The sequence below is a fragment of the Aquarana catesbeiana genome, linkage group LG01 (assembly GCF_042186555.1).
Source record: "Aquarana catesbeiana isolate 2022-GZ linkage group LG01, ASM4218655v1, whole genome shotgun sequence".
Classification (NCBI taxonomy): Eukaryota; Metazoa; Chordata; class Amphibia; order Anura; family Ranidae; genus Aquarana; species Aquarana catesbeiana.
In genome coordinates, this window is record NC_133324.1 from 588,249,011 (window position 1) to 588,276,368 (window position 27,358).

Below are 27,358 nucleotides of genomic sequence, written 5' to 3' on the forward strand. Positions count from 1 at the left end.
ATGCTCTCCTTAATGTTCTGGCAATAAAGTAACAAGCGTTTAAAGTGTGTGCGTAGCCACAGTTTTTTTAGGTTTGGATCGAGTAGGGAAGGGTTAAATCTCCTGCCAGGTTACTTATTTATTTTACTACCTGTGTCCTGTCTTGAACAAAGTCTTGGCGACCCAATAGGAAGTTAGAGGAACTCTAACCAAAGTGACAGGAATTTCCATCTTAGTTGTCACCCAAACACTTGTCCCAATTGGAAGATTTGCCCTTACCATTTACTCTCAAGAAAAAATGTAAGATTTTCCCTAATGCCGCGTACACACGAGCGGACTTTTCGACCGGACTGGTCCGACGGTCTATCCGACGGACTTTCCGAACAAACGGACTTGCCTGCACACGATCACACCAAAGTCTGACGGATTTGTACGTGATGACGTACGACCGGACTAAAATAAGGAAGTTGGTAGCCAATAGTTGCCCTAGCGTCGGTTTTCGTCCGTCGGACTAGCATACAGATGAGCGGACTTTTCGATAGGAACTGGGTCTGGCGGAGTTCCCGACGTAAAGATTTGAGACATGTTCCAAATCTAAAGTCCGTCAGATTTTCGACTGAAAAAGTCCGCTGCAGGTCCGATGAAGCCCACACACGGTCAAATTGTCCGTCGAACCAGTCCGGTCGAAAAGTCCGCTCGTGGCATTAGAATCTGTCTTGAAGACAATGGTCACCATGACAGATAGAGGAGTGAATCTCAACACCGTGGACACAGACTACAATAAAAAGCTGGCAGAGGGTATTTCCCTTCATTATTCTATCTAAAGCTTAAAAAAAAAAAGTTTTGTCTTTCATACACTTTAAGCAATCTTACCTGGGTTCTCATTCACACCAATTCACTTCCCTTCTAATGTCCTAAACCGATTGTAAGACCCAATTTGAAAATGCAGCTCACAGATAGACAGTACAGTGTTATATAGTGTTGTTCAAATATATGACAGCTTTTACAAAGGAGCACATTTTTTTCTGGATGAATAGATTAAAGATGATTAAAATAGCCATACAAAACTTTTTCTCAGTTAGTGGATAAAGTGAGGAAGGGTTAAAATAACCTGTGTATGTTTTTTTTTTTCTGTTGTCGTATTTTGGTTTCTTTTTTGGGGAAATTTAACTAAAGAATCACACAGTAATAATTCACTACCATGTGAATTTTTAGTAAGATTATGTTATAGTACATTATTATTATTAGTATACAGGATTTATATAGCTCCAACAGTTTGCGCAGCGCTTTACAACATGAGGGCAGATAGTACAGTTACAATACAAATCAATACAGGAGGGATCAGAGAGCCATGCTCATTAGAGCTTACAATCTAGTACATGATAACTTCTGTAAACCGACACAAGTAGAATTTAATGTTGAACTCCAAGAAAATATCCAAATACCTGGGATAGGGAGCCATTTTATCTGCCAGAGGATTTTGTCAACAACACAACCCTGCCTGGCAGAGGAGGAGCCCTGATTTTCTGTGCTGCAGCTAAGTAACACTTATGCCCCGTACAGACGAGCGGAATTTCTGTCAAAAAAAGTGTGATGGATGCTTTTGGTCGGATATTCCGACCGTGTGTATGCTAAATTCAATTTTTTCTGTCTGAATTTCCACCAGCAAAAGATTGAGAGCTGGTTCTCTATTTTTCCGACGGAAAAAGTTCTTGACGGAAATTCCGTTCGTCTGTATGTAATTCCAACGCGCAAAAAAAACACACATGCTCTTAAACAATTCGACACATGTTTGGAAGCATTGAACTTCATTTTCTCGGCTTGTCATAGTGTTGTACGTCACTGCGTTCTTGTTGGTCGACCGTGTGTATGCAAACCAAGCTTGAATTCCGTCGGAAAAACCATCCAAGATTTTTCAGACGGAAATTCTGCTCTTGTGTATGGGGCATTTGAGGTCTTCTCTATCTTCCAACTTTGACAAGATAGGGAAAAGAAGCAGCACACTGAGCTCGTAATCACTGTAGCTCAACTAATTGGCTTATTGTGCTGCTTCCCTCTCTCCCAGCCTTAGCTTTTCTGCACAGAGGGCTGCAAGAGGTGAGACAAAGCTATATGTAGGTACTTAAAGAGGAACGTCAGGCTGTATAAAAAAAAATTAAGTCAGCAGCTACAAATACTGTTAAAGTGAAAAAGATGTGCTGTCTCAATAAATACACAGTGATATTAGCTAATCACAGCTTTAAATCAAATGTGACACTTGGGGTGGTGCGTGCCTATTTAAAGATGCTCACACTGCCAAAAACTCATTTAAATGTGCATGAAAGTGCACATGAATAATAATGAACCATAATGTAGTAAATTGGCATTAAAGTCCATTTCAAAAAAATTCTTGTATGTAAAAATGAAAAGTAAAAATACATATAAATACATGTAAAAGTGAAAAAATAAACATGAAAATAGATGGGCACTAACACAGCTCCACTATTTTCATTTTTTCACTTTTATGTGTATTTATATGTATTTTCACTTTTACTTTTTTCATTTTTACATGCAAGATTTTTTTTTAAATGGTCTTTTATGCCAATTTACTACATTAGGGTTCATAATTACGGTAATTCATTTGTACTTTCATGCACATTTATATAAATTTTTGGGAGTGTGTGCATCGAAATATGCATAGAGCATACTATGCATTTGACTTCTTCCACACAATTAATGCCTAGTAGACACGATGAGAAAATTTATATGAAAAATACTGCTTTTGGAGCAATCGTCTGATAAGCTGATCGTTAGTACCCAGCTTTCAAGAGCCAATCACGTCAGTTTATGCAAAAATATCCCAAGGGACAAGCATTAAAATGTTTCTCGTACAATAACAGAACTAACGATTTTTGTGTAATTAGTAGGAAAAATGTGTGACTAAGACCTTGCAAGCTCGGAAATGAAAGAATACATTTCATCACTTCTGAAGTTGTTTTCCTTTATATAAGAATTTTATTAACTTCGGTAACCTAGTTTTCAATATGAGACTAGCATTCCTCCCAATATTTTTGTGTGTACGAAACTTAAGGCTTCTAATCTTTATCTTGTGCCCTAAATGTAATCTGATTGAAGTCATGTTGACCCATTTTCTTCTTTACATCTCACAGAGCACTGTTCAATCCATCCTCCAAAAATGGAAAGAGTATGGCACAACTGCAAACCTACCAAGACCGCCCACCTAAACTGACAGGCCAGGCAAGGAGAGCATTCATCAGAGAAGCAGCCAAGAGGCCCATGGTAACTCTGGAGGAGCTGCAGAGATCCACAGCTCAGGTGGGAGAATCTGTCCACAGGACAACTGTTAGTGGTGCACTCCACAAATCTGGCCTTTATAGAAGAGTGGCAAGAAGAAAGCCATTGTTGAAAGAAAGCCAAGAAGTCCCATTTGCAGTTTGCAAGAGTCCATGTGGGGGACACAGCAAACTTGGAAGAAGGTACTCTGGTCAGATGAGACCAAAATTAAACTTTTTGGCCTAAAAGCAAAACACTACAGGTGACAGAAAACCAACATTGCACACTGAACACACCATCCCCACCGTGAAACATGGTGGTGGCAGCATCATGTTGTGGGAATACTTTTCTTCAGCAGGGACAGGAAGATGGATGGAGCCAAATACAGGGCAATCTTAGAAGAAAACCGCACTTGAAAATTGCTGTTCACAGACGCTCTCCATCCAATGTGACAGAACTTGAGTTATTTTGCAAAGAAGAATGGGCAAACATTCCACTTTCTAGATGTGCAAAGCTGATAGAGACATACCCAAACCCATTTTTGCAGCTGTAATTGCAGCGAAAGGTGGTTCTACAAAGTATTGACTCAGGGGGGCTAAATACAAATGCACGTCACATTTTTTCACATATTTATTAGTAAAAAAAATTTGAAAACCATTTATCATTTTCCTTCCACTTCACAATTATGTGCCACTTTGTGCTGGTCTATCACATATAATCCCAATAAAATACATTTACGTTTTTGGTTGTAACATGACAAAATGTGGACAATTTCGAAGTGGTATGAATACTTTTTCAAGGCACTGTATATTATATAGTTACATAGTTCGTTGAGTTGAAAAAAGACACAAGTCCATCAAGTTCAACCAAACAAATAAAAATAAAAAATACAATCCCATATACACAAACCTACACCCACAGTTGATCCAGAAAAGCAAAGCATGCTCTAATTAGCTAACAATTATCATTGCTAGATTAGCAGGTCATAGTTACAATCATCCATCCATTTGAGTTAACAACTTGGTATGCAGAAGAAACTCCAATTGGAATCTTGGAGGTGTCGTGTTTCTGTTCTGAATTCTAGATGGTAAACAATTTATAATCCATTCTAAAACTATTACTTAGAGGAGCACAGCCCAGCACATTCCCAAATTAGTGATCTCCCTGGCCTTACCTACTTATGGGATCTTGTGAGATGCTGCTAATCAGAATTTGAACTATGGTCACAACATTCTGATACCTAGTAATATGACAGATCTGTTTTAAGTTTTCTAAAAATTAATCATTTCCATTTTCTTTTATTGCACCATATCATACTGTGAATACTATCTTTATTTAAATATATTTTGTTTTGAATATGTGAAAAAAATGTAAATTAAAAAAAAAAAACCATATGGAACAATGCAACACACACACAGTGTAGTTTCACACTTTGGGGTTGACTGATATCAATTCAACATATAATGTACCAGTCGTGAATCTGAATGACCTGTTAAAAATGGCTGTTTAATTGATCGATATTATGATCAGTTCTCCGACAGATGCTGAAATAATTATTTGACTGATAAAAAGTGATCAACAAAATTCCATCACTGGGGCTTACTAAATCAAGTGCATAGAGCAGGGGGAGGCTACCTCGGCCCTCTAGCTGTGGTGAAACTACAAGTCCTATGAGACCTTGCAAGGCCCTAACAATCACAGGCATGACTCCTAGAGGCAGAGACATGATGGGATTTGTAGTTTCCCCACAGCTGGAGTGCCGAGGTTGCCTACCCCTGGCATAGAGGATCTTTGCTTTGCGATTTTTATTCAATTCAATCAGTTTAGTTGCACTGAATAGTCAATCAATGACCATATCGGTATGTGTGTGGGCACCATTAATCTGTTTTCAGTAGTAGTGGTCTTTTAAAGTGCCCCTGAGCAGGACTACTCTATCTTACTAATTGTTCTGCACAGTCCCATATTCTTGAGAACTACAATACTCTGCAGTGCTTCAAGTTCTTCAGTTTGTGAATATTTTTTAACTTCACTTTCAATTCCTTACTCCCTTGTAAGTTGTGCTGAATCTGATGCAGGAACACTTTCTAAATGTACAATGATTTAGGTCAAGTGTATTTTAATGTTATAAAGTTTACACATTTATAAATCGATATTCTATATTTTTTTAAAGCAAATTTAGAAAAAAAATTATTAATACTTGGTGCATCGATGACATCTAATAAGAAAGGCTGTGACTGATACCGTTTGGTTGGAGCTTACCATCTGCTGTCTGTGAGTGGTAAATAATAAATATTAAAATGTAATATTTCATATATAATTAATTTGAAAAAATATTTAATTGCTGAAAATAAAGATATTTAAAAAATCCACCATCCGACTAGAAAAAGCAGAGCAGCACACAAACTATCAGCCACGTAAAACGTGTATATGGAAAACAACTTCAGCTAGTCTCCTCCCAGGCCATGCCCCTCTAACATGTTTCACCCTCCAATGGATTTAATCGTAGAGATTAAGCCCGTTGGATGGTAAAAGGCATTGGAAGGGTGTGGCTTGGGAGGAGACTAGCTGAAGTTATTTTCCATATACACATTTTACACAGCTGTTTGTGCGCGACTCTGCTCTTTCTTCTTGGATGTTATCACTGAGCCGGACGAGCTCAGTTTGAGCATTAGCCCCTTGTTTACAGTTTTGGGGGTCGCCGGGTGAGAACAGTGGCTTGGAGCAGTGTCTTAGTTATAGGATCGCTATAAATTCACCCTTTTAAAACCGATACTTTAACAATGAGACTTAGCAGTTCAGATACTGCTTTACATTTTTAGGCATATCACCTTACTTTTATACATAAAGTAAAACATGGAACAGCAACCAAATTGTTATTTACTGCACTTATTTAATTCACAGAAAAATGTTATAGAAAATATCTTTGTACATTTTTACATGATCACCTTTCAGCCTCAAAGTAAATAGAATAACTATTCATAAGCAGGATTTGAAATGACATATGACAACAGTGAGCTCAGGATGATTTTATTTAACCTAAAATAGTAAGAGAATTCTCGTAAGGTCCAGCATGTTTATCCACAACTGCTTTGCCTGCAAGTGCATCTACATATTTATCCACAGTGACTTATTATTTAGGGAATATTCATGTTGACTAGATTTTAGCTTCCCTTGCTCCCAGATGCATTTTGTGGCTTATCTGTTGGACTTTAAGTTCAGCAGTTGATCAAGCCACATCATGACACAGTTCAAGGCCAACTGAGCCAAATGAGACTAAAGCGATGGAGAGAAAATTGTGTGAGGACAACACGCAATAACAATGGATAACAAAACAGGGCTGGATAACGTGTAAAGGTGCAAAGTAGCCTATGAAGTTATCCTTAGTACTTAACTTTCTCCCAGTTTTCCTCTGACTGTATCAATTTAGAATGCAAATCCTCAACTTGAATTTTAATGAAGTCCCAAGTACAGTAAATGTAGACAGCTAGAGAAATGCAGAAACACTCAGTGCTTTCTTTCTTGAATCAACAGGTGCCCCCATTTTAGAGCAATTGGAACTAATGCTTTGCGGAACTTCTGATACTTCTGGAGTTATTGGAGGCTCTTCCTGCCCACAGCTACAGTGCCTTGCAATAGTATTCACCCCCCTTTGGTATTTTTCATGTTTTGTTGCCTCACAACCTGAAATTAACATGGATTGTTTGAGGATTTGCATCATTTAATTTACAGAACATGCCCACAACTTTGAAGATTTTTTTTTTTTTTATTGTGAAGCAAACAACAAATAGGACAAAATAACAGAAAAAGTCAATGTGTATAACTATTCACCCCTCTAAAGTCAATACTTTGTAGAGCTACCTTTTGCGGCAATCACAACTGCAAGTCGCTTTGGATAAGTCTCTATGAGCTTGCCACATCTTACCACTGGGATTTTTGCCCATTTCTCCTTGCAAAACTGCTCCATCTTCTTCAAGTTGGATGGTTTGCGCTTGTGAACAGCAATCTTTAAGTCTGACCACAGATTTTCTATTGGATTGAGGTCTGGGCTTTGACTAGGCCATTCCAACACATTTATATGTTTCCCCTTAAACCACTCAAGTGTTGCTTTAGCAGTGTGTTTGGGGTCATTGTTCTGCTGGAAGGTGAACCTCCATCCTAGCCTCAAATCACACACAGAGTGGTACAGGTTTTGCTCAAGAAGATCCCTGTATTTAGCACCATCCATCATTCCCTCAACTCCGACCAGTTTCCCAGTCCCGAGTGCTGAAAAACATCCCCACAGAATGATGCTGCCACCACCATGTTTCACTGTGGGGATGGTGTTCTTTGGGTGATGTCATGTGTTGGGTTTGCGCCAGACACAGGGTTTTCTTTGATGGCCAAAAAGAAAAATTTTAGTCTCATCAGACCAGAGCACCTTCCTCCATACATTTTGGGAGTCTCCCACATGCCTTTTCGCAAACTCAAAACTTGCCATTTTGTTTTTTGCTGAAAGTAATGGCTTTCTTATGGCCAGTCTGCCATAAAGCCCAACTCTATGGAGCGTACGGCTTATTGTCATCCTATGTACAGATACTCCAGTCTCTGCTGCTTCTCTGATTAATGCCATCCTTGCCCGGTCCGTGTGTTTTGGTGTGTGGCCGTCTCTTGGCAGGTTTGCTGTTGTGCCATGTTCTTTCCATTTGGTTATGATGGATTTGATGTTGCTCCTAGGGATCATCAAAGATTTGGGTATTTTCTATAACCTAACCCTGACTTGTACTTCTCAACAACATTGTCCCTTACTTGTTTGGAGAGTTCCTTGGTCATCATGGCAGTGTTTGGTTAGTGGTGCCTCTTGCTTAGGTGTTGCAGCCTCTGGGGCCTTTCAAAAAGGTGTGTATATGTAATGACAGATCATGTGACACTTAGATTGCACACAGGTGAACATCATTTCACTAATTATGTGACTTCTGAAGGTAGTTGGTTGTACCGGAGCTTTTTATGGGCTTCATAACAAAGGGGGTGAATACATACGCACATGCCAATTATCAATTTTTTATATATGTATATATTTTTCTAATTTTACTTCACCAACTTAGACTATTGTGTTCTGATCCATCACATATTAAAAAAACACCAAGGGGGTGAATATTTTTGCAAGGCACTGTACTTCCACCCTCCTTATGCACCACAGTTTACCAAAGCTGCAGAAGAGAGCATTGCATAATCTCAAATGAGAGTGGGAACCTAGGCAGCAAAGGAAAACCTGGTAGAGCCTTAAAACCTTCTCTATGCAATCCAAAACAATACCAAGAAAGCAAGTAACGCTACGTATAGCCAAGCAAGATTTTTCTTTACCTCTTACTCTCGCGACAACTGTAAAATTCAGGATTTTCGAATACTTTCTGTCTTGGAGACAATGGTTATCAGGAGAAAGAGAGGCAAATCACCCCAGAATGGACACAACAGCCATAAACATATGTCAGAGGGTCTAACTCTTTTCCACTCAACCTAAAATAAAAACATTGCATTTATATACACTTTAAAGCTAAACTCTGGGAAATGTTGGAAATTATTCCTTGCAGTAGGGCTGTGCCCGACCTGCTAGGGCTACCTGATTGTTTAAGCTAGGGGAGAGGAAAGGCACTTTAACCTACCTGATCTTCAACTCCTCCATGCTCCAGGGGTGAACTGTCCCTCAGCATCATCATGTCCAATGCAGTGCTGAACCCTGCATTTGTCTTGATGCCATCAGGACTTTAGAACACTTGAGTGTAGTGGAGAAAACATTGCAGGGACCAGTTTAGCAGTGCACGGGTGTGGTTAAAGGGCCGTACACATGGGTCGAATATCGGGCGGCGTTGGCTAGTTCAACAGAAACTGGCCAACAGCAGCTTCTTTTAAAAGGGCATGACCGAAAAAGGTCTGCTGATCGGCATCCGATCAGTGCTCTCAGCCAATGACCAATGTGTTCTGGTGGTGGGGGGGGGGGGGGGGCGCTGTCAGAACACAAGCTCAGCGGGGGAGATTGATATACTATTAGATAGTTTGTACAGCAGCTCCTCCTAAACTGTTTTTTTTTTCCATTTGCCCCGCTGGGTTGAAAAAAATAAAAACAATAGTGTGTACTAGGCTTAAGTTAATAGGCTTTAACACATCCCCTAGACCTAAACACGCAATTAACCACACTGCAAGGGATCATTTTATTTAATTTTCTGGAGTTGGGCTTTAGGCAAAATCTTTTGTAATAAAAATATTTTTCATCAATAATTGTGACATATACTGTGTTCTATAATTTTGTGGGCTGTGTGTCATTCATTTTCACCCAACAAAAGATCACTATCTGCGATTCTTAATAATCTGCATAGGGAAAAATTGAAATACTACTAAAGGACTAACTGCTAGTAACTTTTCTTGAAAAATCATGTCTTTTGCTGCCATCATGTGGGCATAAAGTGTAAAGAGCAGAGTTGGTTTCTACACGTTCCTAGTTATTCAATGACATTTTGCAATTCTTTAGTGCAATTTTTGATTTTTTTTTCCCACAGGTATAACTGAATATGAAAAAAAACACTCTATGCTGGTATTCAGAAAAGTGAGCAAATGTATTCAAAAACTATTCAAAAGCAAAACTTTATGTACTAGCAATTCATAAACAATGCAAAAACAGGATAGCAGTTAATGCACATTCATCTACATGGTAAATTGTTTAGACCAACAAATCACAATTCAGTTCTTGGTCATGGAGCCCCCAAGCTTTGGGTAGGATAAAGCATACAGCCTTAGGTCCATGTTTACCCGGTAGCCAAGCCTCATTAATTATCTTCAGCTGTTCACAGAATTTTTTATATCTAAGGTGACTGATGCTAGGGGCCCACTTTCATTCTCTCTGTTGTGAAGAGCCTGCTCTCCTGGGTAAAAATGCTGACAGAACACTTTGTGAATCAGTACTGCTTGGACCTTGAAGAAGGGGACATACCCCAAAAACTTGTCCTGAAAAATTGTATGTTAGTGCAAATAAAAAAAGTATCATGGACAGTACTCAATTTTCTCTGTCACAATTGCACTAATATGGCTACAATCACATCAAGTATGATGGAAGATACTGCATATAGCCGCATAAAGAAGCAGTTAACCAACCTGATCACAAAGGAAACACAGGTCAACAGCGACATCTTCTTTCTCTCAAGATGCAAAAAGAGAAATCTCATACCACAGGGTCTCCGGATTAAAAACCCTTGTGCAAATACCTTATGCAGAAGGACTCTGCAGACGTACCAGCGAAAGGTTAAGGAACAGCCTCATTCATAAACTGTATGGTAAAAGGGAAACAATCCGGAAACAAAAGCAGTTGGTGTTTGAAACCTCAACACCATTGGACCCTACAAGCATCAACCAAATTAAGAATGAAATTGAAACCTTACAAAGACAACTGCAAAAACTTGCCATGAACAGGAAGCAAAAAAACCTCCAAAAGCAGACCTTTTGGATACAACCTAAACTACACATAACAAACACAACTTCTATAACTCCTGCCATCAGCAACTTGAAACCTGATCCAGAATCCCAAGGTATCCTTTGTGTAAATGCTGACTTGACAGAAAATGTGGATATAACAGAGGAACTTGGAATCATAAATTTGTCAAATCATAAACTTTTTACACCAGAAACAACAGTCCTCTCCAAAGGCCTCACATTCTGCCCAACCACCAAACTGGATAATTTACAGGTATGGTCAGATATAGAGGAATTCTTTAGGAGACGAAGGCTCAAAGAATATTTTTACAGTAATGTAAGGAATCCTAGGACAATAGGAGGTGACAAAAAGAAAAAGAACAGCAACTTCACACCTCCACAAGGATGCAACCCCAAACTGGATACCTATACAGCTTCAGGCTGCGAGTCACATACCTGATATACACCCAGCAAAAGAAAATATTATACAACCTTTCATCACTGGAGCGAAGAGCTGTACATAATCTGCACAATAATCAGGCCATAACCATCAAACCAGCAGATAAAGTTAGGGGGAGCAGTCGTGATGGATACAGACAAATATATACAAGAGGGCCAGAGGCAGCTGGCAAATACTACTTACTACAAAAAACTGCATTATGATCCGACCCAGGATTTTACTAAGCAATTAAAAGGTCTCATTGCGACAATACCAAGCCACCTACATTCAGAACTCATCAGCGATTCCGGATAATGCAGAAATTGGAGACTTCTACATGCTGCCCAAGATTCACAAGCCAGGAAATCCAGGCAGACCCATTATAACAGGTATGAATACACTTACCGAACATATCTCAGGCCTTATAGAAAACATGTTAAAACCTTTAGTCATGAACACTGCGAGTTTCCTGCAAGACACCACTGATTTTCTGAACAAGCTTAACAATATACAACAATTACAACCAAATACACTTCTAGTCACTATGGATGTAGAATCTCTGTACAGTAACATCCCTCACAAGGATGGGTTGGCGGCATGTCACAGATTCTTATCATCCTCACCAAACCACAAATACACTGCTGAGGATGTGACACAGCTCATCGAATTCATTCTTACACACAACTACTTCACTTTCAATAATGACATCTATCTCCAGTGTATGGGTACTGCTATGGGAAGCAAAATGGCACCCCAATATGCAAACTTATTTATGGCTGACCTAGAGGACAAATTCCTGAACAGCATACAACAAAAGCCATACAGATATTATCGCTATACTGATGATATCTTCATGATATGAAAATAAGAAAAAAAGGGGGTTGAATCGCGCTAAAACAGATTGGTGATCATACACATCATCACCAAACCAAATATTTAGAACTATGTGAAGAGTTCCCCTTTAGTGTATACATAATATACAAAACACATGTCAAATGAATAATCAATCCAAAAATAAAATGTTCAAAGTGATAATAAAAAGTCCATGTATAAAAAATAAATCACCCAAGTGATATGAAAGTATCTTAAAAAAGTTCCAAAAAACATAAATTCTTGCTGTGAGAAGAAAAAAGCGTGCTTGCTCCACCACCATGAAATCAGACTGGCCGCTTACCAGAAACTCATGATCCCCCGTTACAGAGGATCAGAGAAAGCCGTTTGTTAATACTGCTTCGAACCACGACCAATGGATCAGAGACCTTATACCGAGATGGGACATCAAAGACTGCAGGGTCAGGCTAAAGATGTTCACACTGATAGGTACTCAGACATCAGCCCACAGCATTGCAGATACGGTCATAGAAGGAAAAAAAGGCTCCATAGTGTAAAATCATTGACTTTATTGGATAAGTAAAAAGTTAAACTCACATGTTAGTAGACAATAATAGGCATGTAGTGTAGTCTGGAGCGCCGGCCGGAAGCTCACAGACAGCCCGTCCTACTGGAAACAACAGCAGCAATGGGAGGTGACGAGAACACGTCGCTCTGCCCTACGCAGCGTTTCATGATAGAGTCACATCATCCAGGGGCGGCTGGATGATGTGACTCTATCACGAAACACTGCGTAGGGCAGAGCGACGTGTTCTTGTCACCTCCCATTGCTGCCAGGGCCGGTGCTACCACTGGGCGAAGTAGGCAGCCGCCTAGGGCGCACTACCGCTTAGGGCGCAGCCATGGCCTCTGTCTGCGTCTGTCCCCAGGCGTGTGTGAGCTGGCCCCTGTTCAGTGCCGGCCCGCTGTCCCGGGAAAACATCTACTGCGTGCCGCCAATGTCCCGCTGAGCGCCCACTGTCACATCTCCTCACACAGCGCCGCTCCGGGACTCCTTTGCTCCAGCGTGTCCCTCTGCTGCGATGCCGTGTGTCTGTGTGTGCAGCGGAGGGGCGGGGCTCGGTGGAGATCAGAGCATCGAGAGGTGCAGCATCTGTTAGCTGACCTCCCAGCCAGCGGGGACACCATGGAGCGGCTGGATGGCGGCGCTGGCTGGGAACCCCTTATCAATACTGCCCGCCCAGCACTGTGGAGATCCCTGGTGTGATGGTCGCTGTAGTGCAGAGGTAAGGAGGAGGATGGATCCTCCTCATCTACATCGAGAAGTGTGTGGGGGGTGGGAGGATAAGTAATGCAGGAAATAGGAGTCAGGTGAGCCAGTGTATGTGTCAGGTAGTTGGGTCAGTGTATGTGTCAGGTAGGTCAGTGTATGTGTCAGGTAGGTGGGTCAGTGTATGTGTCAGGTAGGTCATTGTATTTGTCAGGTAGGTGGGTCAGTGTATGTGTCAGGTAGATAGGTCAGTGTATGTGTCAGGTAGGTAGGTCAGTGTAAATGTCAGGTAGGTAGGTCAGTGTATGTGTCAGGTAGGTAGATCAGTGTATATGTCAGATAGGTCAGTGTATGTGTCAGGTAGGTAGGTCATTGTATGTGTCAGGTAGGTGGGTCATTGTATTTGTCAGGTAGGTGGGTCAGTGTATGTGTCAGGTAGATAGGTCAGTGTATGTGTCAGGTAGGTAGGTCAGTGTATGTGTCAGGTAGGTAGGTCAGTGTATGTGTCAGGTAGGTAGATCAGTGTATATGTCAGGTAGGTCAGTGTATGTGTCAGGTAGGTAGGTCAGTGTATGTGTCAGGTAGGTAGGTCAGTGTATGTGTCAGGTAGGTGGTCAGTGTATGTGTCAGGTAGGTAGGTCAGTGTATGTGTCAGGTAGGCAGGTAAGTGTATGTGTCAGGTAGGCAGGTAAGTGTATGTGTCAGGTAGGCGGGTCAGTGTATGTGTCAGGTAGGCGGGTCAGTGTATGTGTCAGGTAGGCGGGTCAGTGTATATGTCAGGTAGGTGGGTCAGTGTATGTGTCAGGTAGGTCACATGTTACAAGGGCAGGGCAAAGGGGGTGGAGTCAGGGGTGGAGCCAAGGGGGCGGCAAAATGAGGTTTCGCCTAGGGTGTCAAAAATCCTTGCACCAGCCCTGATTGCTGCTGTTGTTTCCAGTAGGACGGGCTGTCTGCGAGCTTCCGGCCGGCGCTCCAGACTACACTACATGCCTACTATTGTCTACTAACATGTGAGTTTAACTTTTTACTTATCCTATAAAGTCAATGATTTTACACTATATGGAGCCTTTTTTTCCTTCTATGACCGTATCTGCAATGCTGTGGGCTGATGTCTGAGTACCTGTCAGTGTGAACATCTTTAGCCTGACCCTGCAGTCTTTGATGTCCCATCTCGGTATAAGGTCTCTGATCTATTGGTCGTGGTTAGAAGCAGTATTAACAAACAGCTTTCTCTGATCCTCTGTAACGGGGGATCATGAGTTTCTGGTAAGCGGCCAGTCTGATTTCATGGTGGTGGAGCAAGCACGCTTTTTTCTTCTCACAGCAAGAATTTATGTTTTTTGGAACTTTTTTTAAGATACTTTCATATCACTTGGGTGATTTATTTTTTATATATGGACTTTTTATTATCACTTTGAACATTTTATTTTTGGATTATTCATTTGACATGTGTTTTGTATATTATGTATACACTAAAGGGGAACTCTTCACTTAGTCCTAAATATTTGGTTTGGTGATGATGTGTATGATCACCAATCTGTTTTAGCGCGATTCAACCCCCTTTTTTCTTATTTAATTTCACTGTGTTTGTGTTACATAAATGAATCGCAGCTATAATTGTTATTGTTTATGTATTTCACTGTAGCGCAGTTATTCCCCTCATTTTTCTTATCTTCATGATATGGACTGAAGGTGAAGAAAATCTAAATCAGTTCTTCTCATTGATCAACCGTTTTCACCCATCTATCAAACTAAAAATGGATTATTCGAACACACATGTAAACTTCCTAGACACTACAGTATACATTAGGGATGACAAGCTTCACACGTCGATATACAGAAAACTGACTGACCGATGCAGCTATCTTCATAGTTCCAGTTTTATCCCCCAACACACCAAACGGGCCATCATACACAGCCAGGCCATCAGATACCACCAAATTTGTTCAGACCCAGAAGACAGAGATAAACATCTCAGAACACTGGCAGACTCCTTCCATAAGAAAGGTTACAAAGACAAAACCATCAACAGCATAAACACAGCCTTGAAAACCTGAAGAGAAAATCTCCTCCAATACACAGAGAAAAAAAACAAATAACCAAATACCACTAGTCACCACATACAACCCAGCACTAGAAGGGATCAAAAAGATAATCAAAGATTTATAACCCATAATAACAGAGGATGAAACTCTGAAAGGAATATTCCAACAACCCCCATTATTGGCTTTCAGACAACCACCCAACCTCAGACACAATCTAATCAGCAGGAAACTTCACTCTGATTATGAAGTCACAAATAATGGAAGCAAACCCTGCAATAAAAAATGCTGCAAACTATGCAACCAGATCAATCTATCCAAAAGTGTTACACATACAAATGGGACCTTCAATATCATGGGATCTTACAACTGTACCTCCAGTAATGTTGTGTACCTCATCCAATGCAAAAGGTGCAGCAAAGGATCTTATGTTGGTGAAACAGGACAGAAGTTGCAAGCGAGGATGAATTTGCACAGACATGCTATCAAAGGACATAAAGAAGACAGTTTATACACACCTGTGGGACATCACTTCTCACAACCGGACCACACTATAGAAGACCTCAATCTTTTAGCTCTTAAAGGGAATTTCAGAACTATCCAAGAAAGGAAACGTTTGAACTAAGAATGATAATTCTTTTTGACACAAAAAATAATGGCCTTAATTTAGATATTGGTTTCCTTACCCATTATACTAAAGTTTTACGACCTCCTCTGTGACTATCATCCCCCCACCCCCCATCCATTCTATAGCTCTCTCTGTCTTATCTCAGTAACTCTGCTGCTATCTTTATTACCATTGATTTGTATATGTTTGTTTTTCTCTTTTTTTTTCTCTCTCCTTTCCCTCAGAGATGTTTTTTTTTTTTTTTTTTTTTTTTAACATTCTGCTTAAAAATTTGTGAGTCAGTACTGCTTGGACCTTGAAGAACGGGACACACCCGAAAGCTTGTCCTGAAAAATTGTATGTTAGTGCAAATAAAAAAAGTATCACGGACAGTACTCAATTTTCTCTGACAGAACACTAAAAAGATTTCAGAGCAGCCAGATTGTTTTGTTAAGCCATTAAGGGGGCCCTGTAATCTGGAACAGACTTAAGTTGAATTGGTTAAGATGAGAAGATGTTTTGTTTTATGCTACACTTGTTCAAAGCCCTGCTGCATTGATGCTATACTTGTTAATGCCTTGCTGAATAAAAACCTGCTTGAACTGTTTCTGGGTATACACGCCTTGTGCATGGTTTACCACTGCCAATACCAGGTTCAGCCTGCCCCCTTCACAAATGGTGGCAATGCCTTAACCACTTGACGACCGCCTCACGCCGATTTACGTCGGCAAGGTGGCACGGACAGGCAAAATCACGTACATATACGTGATTTGCCTTCCGCGGGTGGGGGGTCCAATCGGACCCCCCCCCCCCCCGGTGCCCGAGGCGGTCGTCTTTTGTCCCACGGCGATCGGAGATGAGGGGGAGGCCATCCGTTCGTGGCCCCCCCCTCGCGATCGCCGCCGGCCAATCACATCATTCCTTTGCTGCTGTATGCTAAACAGCAGCAAAGGAAATGATGTCATCTCTCCTCGGCTCGGTAATTTCCGTTCCGGCCCGAGGAGAGAAGACAGGTATGTGAGTGCACAACACTACACAACACAGTAGAACATGCCAGGCACACTAAACACCCCGATCGCCCCCCGATCCCCCCCCCAATCACCCCCCCCCCCCCGGTCACAAACTGACACCAGCAGTTTTTTTTTTTTTCTGATTACTGCATTGGTGTCAGTTTGTGACAGTTACAGTGTTGGGACAGTTAGTATTACCCCCCTGTAGGTCTAGGATACCCCCCTAACCCCCCCTAATAAAGTTTTAACCCCTTGATCACCCCCTGTCACCAGTGTCGCTAAGCGATCATTTTTCTGATCGCTGTATTAGTGTCGCTGGTGACGCTAGTTAGGGACCTAAATATTTAGGTTCGCCGTCAGCGTTTTATAGCGTCAGGGACCCCCATATACTACCGAATAAATGTTTTAACCCCTTGATGGCCCCCTAGTTAACCCTTTCACCACTGATCACCGTATAACTGTTACGGGTGACGCTGGTTAGTTTGTTTATTTTTTATAGTGTCAGGGCACCCGCCATTTATTACCGAATAAAGGTTTAGCCCCCTGATCGCCCGGCGGTGATATGCGTCGCCCCAGGCAGCGTCAGATTAGCGCCAGTACCGCTAACACCCACGCACGCAGCATACGCCTCCCTTAGTGGTATAGTATCTGATCGGATCAATATCTGATCCGATCAGATCTATACTAGCGTCCCCAGCAGTTTAGGGTTCCCAAAAACACAGTGTTAGCGGGATCAGCCCAGATACCTGCTAGCACCTGCGTTTTGCCCCTCCGCCCGGCCCAGCCCAAGTGCAGTATCGATCGATCACTGTCACTTACAAAACACTAAACACATAACTGCAGCGTTCGCAGAGTCAGGCCTGATCCCTGCGATCGCTAACAGTTTTTTTGGTAGCATTTTGGTGAACTGGCAAGCACCAGCCCCAGGCAGCGTCAGGTTAGCGCCAGTAGCGCTAACACCCACGCACGCACCGTACAGCTCCCTTAGTGGTATAGTATCTGATCGGATCAATATCTGATCCGATCAGATCTATACTAGCGTCCCCAGCAGTTTAGGGTTCCCAAAAACGCAGTGTTAGCGGGATCAGCCCAGATACCTGCTAGCACCTGCGTTTTGCCCCTCCGCCCGGCCCAGCCCAGCCCAGCCCAGCCCACCCAAGTGCAGTATCGATCGATCACTGACACTTACAAAACACTAAATGCATAACTGCAGCGTTCGCAGAGTCAGGCCTGATCCCTGCGATCGCTAACAGTTTTTTTGGTAGTATTTTGGTGAACTGGCAAGCACCAGCCCCAAGCAGCGTCAGATTAGCGCCAGTACCGCTAACACCCACGCACGCACCATACACCTCCCTTAGTGGTATAGTATCTGAACGGATCAATATCTGATCCGATCAGATCTATACTGGTGTCCCCAGCAGTTTAGGGTTCCCAAAAACGCAGTGTTAGCGAGATCAGCCCAGATACCTGCTAGCACCTGCATTTTGCCCCTCCGCCCGGCCCAGCCCACCCAAGTGCAGTATCGATCGATCACTGTCACTTACAAAACACTTAACGCATAACTGCAGCATTCGCAGAGTCAGGCCTGATCCCTGCGATCGCTAACAGTTTTTTTGGTAGCTTTTTATTGAACTGGCAAGCGCCAGCGGCCTAGTACACCCCGGTCGCAGTCAAACCAGCACTGCAGTAACACTTGGTGACTTGGCGAGTCCCATAAGTGCAGTTCAAGCTGGTGAGGTGGCAAGCACAAGTAGTGTCCCGCTGCCACCAAGAAGACAAACACAGGCCCGTCGTGCCCATAGTGCCCTTCCTGCTGCATTCGGCAATCCTAATTGGGAACACACCGCTTCTGCAGCGCCCGTATTTCCCCCATTCACATCCCCAACCAAATGCAGTCGGCTGCATGAGAGGCATTTTCTTTATGTCCTCCCGAGTACCCCTACCCAACGAACCCCCAACAAAGATGTCGTGTCTGCAGCAAGCGCGAATATAGGGGTGACACCCTCTATTATTGTCCCTCCTGTCCTGACAATCCTGGTCTTTGCATTGGTGAATGTTTTGAATGCTACCATTCACTAGCTGAGTATTAGCGTAGGGTACAGCATTGCACAGACTAGGCACACTTTCACAGGGTCTCCCAAGATGCCATCGCATTTTGAGAGACCCGAACCTGGAACCGGTTACCGTTATAAAAGTTAGTTACAAAAAAAGTGTAAAAAAAAAAAATATATATATAAAATAAAAAAAAATAGTTGTCGTTTTATTGTTCTCTCTCTCTCTATTCTCACTCTCTTGTTCTGCTCTTTTTTACTGTATTCTATTCTGCAATGTTTTATTGTTATTATGTTTTATCATGTTTGCTTTTCAGGTATGCAATTTTTTATACTTTACCGTTTACTGTGCTTTATTGTTAACCATTTTTTTGTCTTCAGGTACGCCATTCACGACTTTGAATGGTTATACCAGAATGATGCCTGCAGGTTTAGGTATCATCTTGGTATCATTCTTTTCAGCCAGCGGTCGGCTTTCATGTAAAAGCAATCCTAGTGGCTAATTAGCCTCTAGACTGCTTTTACAAGCCGTGGGAGGGAATGCCCCCCCCCCCACCGTCTTCCGTGTTTTTCTCTGGCTCTCCTGTCTCAACAGGGAACCTGAGAATGCAGCCGGTGATTCAGCCAGCTGACCATAGAGCTGATCAGAGACCAGAGTGGCTCCAAACATCTCTATGGCCTAAGAAACCGGAAGCTACGAGCATTTTATGACTTAGATTTCGCCGGATGTAAATAGCGCCATTGGGAAATTGGGGAAGCATTTTATCACACCGATCTTGGTGTCATCAGATGCTTTGAGGGCAGAGGAGAGATCTAGGGTCTAATAGACCCCAATTTTTTTCAAAAAAGAGTACCTGTCACTACCTATTGCTATCATAGGGGATATTTACATTCCCCGAGATAACAATAAAAATGATTAAAAAAAAAAAAAATGAAAGGAACAGTTTAAAAATAAGATAAAAAAGCAAAAAAATAATAAAGAAAAGAAAAAAAAAAAAAAAGCACCCTTGTCGTCCCCTGCTCTCGCGCTAAGGCGAACGCAAGCGGCGGTCTGTCGTCAAACGTAAACAGCAATTGCACCATGCATGTGAGGTATCGCCGCGAAGGTCAGATTGAGGGCAGTAATTTTTGCAGTAGACCTCCTCTGTAAATCTAAAGTGGTAACCTGTAAAGGCTTTTAAAAATGTATTTATTTTGTTGCCACTGCACGTTTGTGCGCAATTTTAAAGCATGTCATGTTTGGTATCCATGTACTCGGCCTAAGATCATCTTTTTTATTTCATCAAACATTTGGGCAATATAGTGTGTTTTAGTGCATTAAAATTTAAAAAAGTGTGTTTTTTTCCAAAAAAATGCGTTTGAAAAATCGCTGCGCAAATACTGTGTGAAAAAAAAAAATGAAACACCCACCATTTTAATCTGTAGGGCATTTGCTTTAAAAAAATATATAATGTTTGGGGGTTCAAAGTAATTTTTTTGCAAAAAAAAAAAAACTTTTTCATGTAAACAATGAGTGTCAGAAAGGGCTTTGTCTTCAAGTGGTTAGAAGAGTTGGTGATGTGTGACATAAGCTTCTAAATGTTGTGCATAAAATGCCAGGACAGTTCAAAACCCCCCCAAATGACCCCATTTTGGAAAGTAGACACCCCAAGCTATTTGCTGAGAGGCATGTCGAGTCCATGGAATATTTTATATTGCGACACAAGTTGCGGGAAAGAGACAAATTTTTTATTTTTTTTTTTTTTGCACAAAGTTGTCACTAAATGATATATTGCTCAAACATGCCATGGGAATATGTGAAATTACACCCCAAAATACATTCTGCTGCTTCTTCTGAGTACGGGGATACCACATGTGTGAGACTTTTTGGGAGCCTAGCCGCGTATGGGACCCCGAAAACCAAGCACCGCCTTCAGGCTTTCTAAGGGCGTGAATTTTTGATTTCACTCTTCACTGCCTATCACAGTTTCGGAGGCCATGGAAAGCCCAGGTGGCACAAAACCCCCCCAAATGACCCCATTTTGGAAAGTAGACATCCAAAGCTATTTGCTGAGAGGTATAGCGAGTATTTTGCAGACCTCACTTTTTGTCACAAAGTTTTGAAAATTGAAAAAAGAAAAAAAAAAAAGTTTTTTCTTGTCTTTCTTCATTTTCAAAAACAAATGAGAGCTGCAAAATACTTACCATGCCTCTCAGCAAATAGCTTGGGGTGTCTACTTTGCAAAATGGGGTCATTTGGGGGGGTTTTGTGCCACCTGGGCATTCCATGGCCTCCGAAACTGTGATAGGCAGTGAAGAGTGAAATCAAAAATTTTCACCCTTAGAAATCCTGAAGGCGGTGCTTGGTTTTCGGGGCCCCGTACGCGGCTAGGCTCCCAAAAAGTCCCACACATGTGGTATCCCCATACTCAGGAGAAGCAGCTAAATGTATTTTGGGGTGCAATTCCACATATGCCCATGGCCTGTGTGAGCAATATATCATTTAGTGACAACTTTGTGCAAAAAAAAAAAAAAAAAGTGTCACTTTCCCGCAACTTGTGTCAAAATATAAAATATTCCATGGACTCAATATGCCTCTCAGCAAATAGCTTGGGGTGTCTACTTTCCAAAATGGGGTCATTTGGGGGGGTTTTGTGCCACCTGGGCATTCCATGGCCTCCGAAACTGTGATAGGCAGTGAAGAGTGAAATCAAAAATTTACACCCTTAGAAATCCTGAAGGCGGTGCTTGGTTTTCGGGGCCCCGTACGCGGCTAAGCTCCCAAAAAGTCCCACACATGTGGTATCCCCATACTCAGGAGAAGCAGCTGAATGTATTTTGGGGTGCAATTCCACATAGGCCCATGGCCTGTGTGAGCAATATATCATTTAGTGACAACTTTTTGTAAATATTTTTTTTTTTTTTTGTCATTATTCAATCACTTGGGACAAAAAAATAAATATTCAATGGGTTCAACATGCCTCTTAGCAATTTCCTTGGGGTGTCTACTTTCCAAAATGGGGTCATTTGGGGGGGTTTTGTACTGCCCTGCCATTTTAGCACCTCAAGAAATGACATAGGCAGTCATAAACTAAAAGCTGTGTAAATTACAGAAAATGTACCCTAGTTTGTAGACGCTATAACTTTTGCGCAAACCAATAAATATATGCTTATTGACATTTTTTTTACCAAAGACATGTGGCCGAATACATTTTGGCCTAAATGTATGACTAAAATTTAGTTTATTGGATTTTTTTTATAACAAAAAGTAGAAAATATCATTTTTTTTCAAAATTTTCGGTCTTTTTCCGTTTATAGTGCAAAAAATAAAAACTGCAGAGGTGATCAAATACCATCAAAAGAAAGCTCTATTTGTGGGAAGAAAAGGACGCAAATTTCGTTTGGGTACAGCATTGCATGACCGCGCAATTAGCAGTTAAAGCGACGCAGTGCCAAATTGGAAAAAGACCTCTGGTCCTTAGGCAGCATAATGGTCCGGGGCTCAAGTGGTTAAAGAGACAGACACCTATTGTTGAACAAAATGGGGGAGCTTGTAAAACAGCTCATATTGCCAAATGCTAACTAACAAGAGACTAACCACTTAACCACTCAGCAGATGCAACAGCTGAATGTAGCCTGCCAGGCCTCTTTAAAGAGAAATAAAAAGAAAAAAAAATTGCGCATTGAAAAATGGGTGAGCGGCCAACACTCCACTAGACACAAAGTGAAACAACAAATATATATAATAGAGTAGCGCTCAAAAATTATGAAAATGTGAAAAATGTTAAAACATTTGAAATACACCACTAAGACAATTTGTATAAAGAAAATAACATAACATGTCAAGTCCATCTTGATTGAATATACCATGACGGTGTGAGTAAACATCAACACAAGTATAAAATTTAAGGTGACAAATCTTGAAGAAAGTGCTCATGAAGTGCAGTCAAAAGAGTAAGGCTGGCCATTCGAAAGAATTTTCTTTTGAAAAACAGAAAATTTGTGCGTTTTGTGATCCGATGGTGCCACCATTGATTTCAAAATTCGGCCAACCAAGCCTTCAATTTCACCTCACGTTGCTACAGAAAAGAATTTTTGTGGCTGGCAAGGCAATCTTCTTTTCTTTCCGGGAATTTTCTTTTCTTGCGCATGCGCATTTCTTTTTCGAATACATTTCTCGCACGATTCTCCCATCATTGATTAGAAAATCGTTAGTTTTTCAAAAAATTTCCAACTTGTCCGATTACTAAAATTTGATTGCTGCACGAAAATCGGCCGTTGCTGCAGCCCACTAATGGTGCGAAATACAAACAAAAATTCTTAGATAATATTTCCAAAAGAAAATTCTTTTGAAATTCGACCCATGTATGGCCTGCCTAAGGTTGGCACGCTTACCAGATGAGGTGGACACATGTACCAAACAGCATATGGGTCAAACAGGCATGATGAGGACTCGGCCTCAATGTAGTGATCTGTAAGTGAAGCAGTAGATGGAAAGTGGACCTCAAGGATAGATGATGGAAGATCAAACTTCAAACGAATGAACTCCAAAGCATACAGCAAGTATTAAGTCATTCCATTGGCACTGAACATGAAAGACAAATGGATCCACGTAACATAATGGCGTAAGATCTTTTATTTTTAAAAAAAGAGGGGTTCACACTTACAGAAATGTAGATAAAAACAAGCTTGTTCTTTAAAAGTGACACATCTGGGGTGTGACGGATCACTACATTGAGGCCGAGCCCTCATCATGCCTGTTTGACCCATGTGCTGTATGGTACATGTGTCCACCTCATCTGGTAAGTGTGCCAACCTTACTCTTGACTGCACTACATGATCAAGCACTTTCTTCAAGATTTGTTATGTTATTTTCTTTATACCAATTGTCTTAGTGGTGTAATTCAAATACATTTTTCACGCTTTCATAATTTTTGAGCGCTACACTATTATTGCTATATCTCTTTAAAGAGAAAACAGCAAGTGAACCTTTTGCTTCAGCAGCAGTTTTAAACCATGTTAGAGAGGCAGATGGTGACACAGGAGCAATTGCAGAAATTGGGGATGATATGGAAGCCTACCTTTGCATCTCTGAGCAAGTCACTGAACAGGACAAACTGCTTAAAGAGCAATGGATGGATGTGCTAGCACTCCAAAAGACCTACTTTGACCAGTAACCTCAGGATGCCAAGGACTATCCTAAACTCAAAGAAAAAATCCAAGCAAAGCTTGGGGATACCATGGCTGTCCAAGTGTAGCATGGGATTATGATCCTACACATATAAAAATAATATTAAAATATGGTGAGTAAAGGCAGAGAATTGAAAGCTCATACTCTCAAATCCAGCAGTCAGCGGCAAGAATCTGTGGAAGTAGCCTGTGTTTAGATGTCATGCATTACAGGACAGAGGAGAAAGCACAGCCCACACCACCTCCCCACTCTCTTTTCCTCCCCAGCGTAGGCCCCCTGCTTTTTTAGCTCTGGCATTGCTGGTGCTGACAGCATGACTCACATGGCAAGTCCTAGCATATACCCCAGGTTTGTAACCAATGCCCTAGGTCTATGATTTGTTTTGGATCCTTCCCATGGCACTGACCCTTATGTCCTTCATAAAACAGAGTTTGTGTCCTAATTGCTTGCACTTTGTGCTAAGCTTAGGGCCCTATTGTTTATATTCACTGTGGACCTTTGCCCCTAACCTTTAAGGATCTATGGATTTTTGAGGACTTCCATTTAATGTTGTCCCTCTTTTTGTGCTTGCCCTTAATTCTTCCTCCAAGTTAGAGAATGTGAAATTTGAACAGGCAACAAGTTGGTCCATCAGATGAATAAGTCTTGCGGTCTATTACTAGATTCTCACCAGGGTGGGAATTATCCACTATCACCATCCTGGCAGTGTTCTCCTAATCCTTATGCTTTATCCTTGATTCGGTTTTTATAGAACAGTTTCAGGTCAGAGACGGATTTCGGTTGGTTGTTTTTTTTTTATTATGTTATCAGATCTCTGTTGGATCTCATCTGGAGGTTGCTAAATCACCTCCGGACACATTGTGAACTTGCCAGGTATATGATTGGCTGATCTATTTCCTACACTCAATAGTGTTGAGTACCTCTTTCTTGACTAAACAGTTTACTCTTCCTGGAGTCAAGGTATTGGCCTCAAAATTGCCACATCTGAAGTTCCCCACCTTGAAGAGCGAGGAATTCTGCATTTGAGTGTACCTTCCTTCTTCCTTGCAAGGAAGAAAATAAGTCATGCATTTCCCTGAAGGGTCATCAGCCAGGACACTCTGTTACCCCTCTGCAGAATTCCCTTAACCACTTAAGGACCGAGCCTCTTTCTGAGATTTGGTATTTACAAGTTAAAAACAGTTTTTTTTTGCTAGAAAATTACTTAGAACCCCCAAACATTATATATTTTTCTTCTAACACCCTAGAGAATAAAATGGCGGTCGTTGCAATACTTTCTGTCACTCCGTATTTGCGCAGCAGTCTTACAAGCGCACTTTTTAGGGAAAAAATACACTTTTTTGCATTAAAAAAATAAGACCTCAGTAAAGCCCAATTAATTTTTTTATATTGCGAAAGATAATGTTACGCTGAATAAATTGATACCCCACATGTACCGCTTCAAAATTGCGCCCGCTCGTGGAATGGCGACAAACATTTACCCTTAAAAATCTCTATAGGCGACATTTAAAAAATTCTACAGGTTGCATGTTTTGAGTTACAGAGGAGGTCTAGGGCTAGAATTATTGCTCTTGCTCTAACGATCGCGGTGATACCGCACATGTGTGGTTTGAACACCACTTTCATATGCGGGCACTACTCAAGTATGCGCTCGTTTCTGCACGCAAGCTCGGCGGGATGGGGCGCGTTAAAAGCTATGGCTTTAGGAGCTATGGGCGGAAGTGACGTTTTGATGTCACTTCCACCCCGCAATGGTATGGAGATGGGTGGGGGCCATCTTTCCCTCACTCATCTCCATATCTAACAGGGAGAAGGATTGCTGGCGGCTCCGGTAAGCGATGGAGGGCACCGGAGAGCAGTGTGGGGGGGGGCCCTCTCCTGCCGCCGATAAAAGTGATCTTGCGGCAAATCCGCTGCTGAAACCACTTTTATCTGAAACCGGACCGCTCATTGAAGAAGAGGATACCGGGGTTATGGTAGCTAGCTGCTGCCATAACAAGATCCCTCTTCAAATTGCCAACGTACATCATCGTGAGCCGGTCCGGAAGTGGTTAATTCCCTAAAGGATAGTGCTGGAGACCTTCATGGGACCAGGATATTTGAAGGTACAGGTTTGTAGGTCCTCTTTCATATCTAAACTGCAGTCTTCTGAGGAAGCCTGCTTACATCACTCCCTCTTCTTCATTTCTATTAAACTAATATTCCTAGTGTTTGTACTAGCATTTTTACGCCAAGTTCCTCTGCAGAGGAGTTTGCCTTTGCATTTATGATTCTTAGAATTATACAATGTATATGTCATAACTGGTTAGGCAGGTTTACTTTGCTATCACACCCCCAAAACTCCTATAGGCTCTCTCATGCTTCTCATCCTGATGACGGGGTTGTTCATCCCACCATCTCCTTTAAAGCGGTTTTAGGGTTATTACCCTTCTATTTTCCCTAACTTAAGAATTAATTTTCTTTCTCCTTTTGGATTAACTGCTGAGAGGGCACGCACTGACATTGGGAAATATCATCAGTATCCAGCCTTTTCTATTCTTACCTATAAGCAGTAATAGAGCTAGGAAGCCAGTGGGACACTAATAAGCTCTTTCTTTCAGATAACGATCACTACAATTAGTGAAGATCACCATTACATGCCAGACAGTGATACACAAGTCAGAGCATGGCATGCAAAAACCAGCCCACTGAGATCAAGAGTAGATATGTACAATTAGCTTAAATATATATTAAAAAAAAGTGTTTAGGTAGTGTTTCTAGTCATGTCACCTTTAAGCTGCACGTATAGCCAAAACTTTTTAATATTTCAGTTTTAGATTAGAGCAGGGGTAGGCAACCTGGGGCCCTCCAGCTGTTGCAGAACTACAAGTCCCATTATGCCTCTGGGAGTAATTGTAACTGCCAGCCTTGCAATGCCTCATGGGAAATGTAGTTCCACAACAGCTGGAGGGCCCCAGGTTGTCTAACCCTGTATTAGAGAGATCCCTCTTCTCTTCCTGTCCTGAATACACAACAGGAAGTAAGACAAAATCTTTACAAAGTAGGAGTATTCCTCTCACACTAATCACCCCCTCCTGTCCACAGCTGCAGGAGTTTTCTGTACGTTTTGGCTAAGTTCACCTGTGGAGCACTGCAGCAGTGTTGCCGCTTTTGGCACCACTCTGCTCCAAAGGTGACGGCTGTGAGGAAGTGCAAAGGGGGCACAAAACCATTGTTTTCTTTGTGCCCTTGCAGAGAGCTGCATTTTTT

The 27,358-nt window shown here is 41.6% G+C and overlaps 2 protein-coding genes across 5 annotated transcripts in view; one reads left to right on the forward strand and one right to left on the reverse strand.

Annotated features, from left to right (window-relative positions):
- PAQR3 (progestin and adipoQ receptor family member 3) overlaps positions 1-5,099 on the forward strand; it is a 121,179-nt gene extending 116,080 nt beyond the window's left edge. For both annotated transcript variants that reach the window (XR_012235863.1, XM_073598015.1), the window contains one exon: positions 3,129-5,099. The gene's annotated coding sequence lies outside the window, so the exon portion shown is untranslated. The remainder of the gene's footprint in view (positions 1-3,128) is intronic.
- BMP2K (BMP2 inducible kinase) overlaps positions 1-27,358 on the reverse strand; it is a 271,543-nt gene that overhangs the window by 16,128 nt on the left and 228,057 nt on the right. The gene's annotated exons all lie outside the window — the stretch shown is intronic.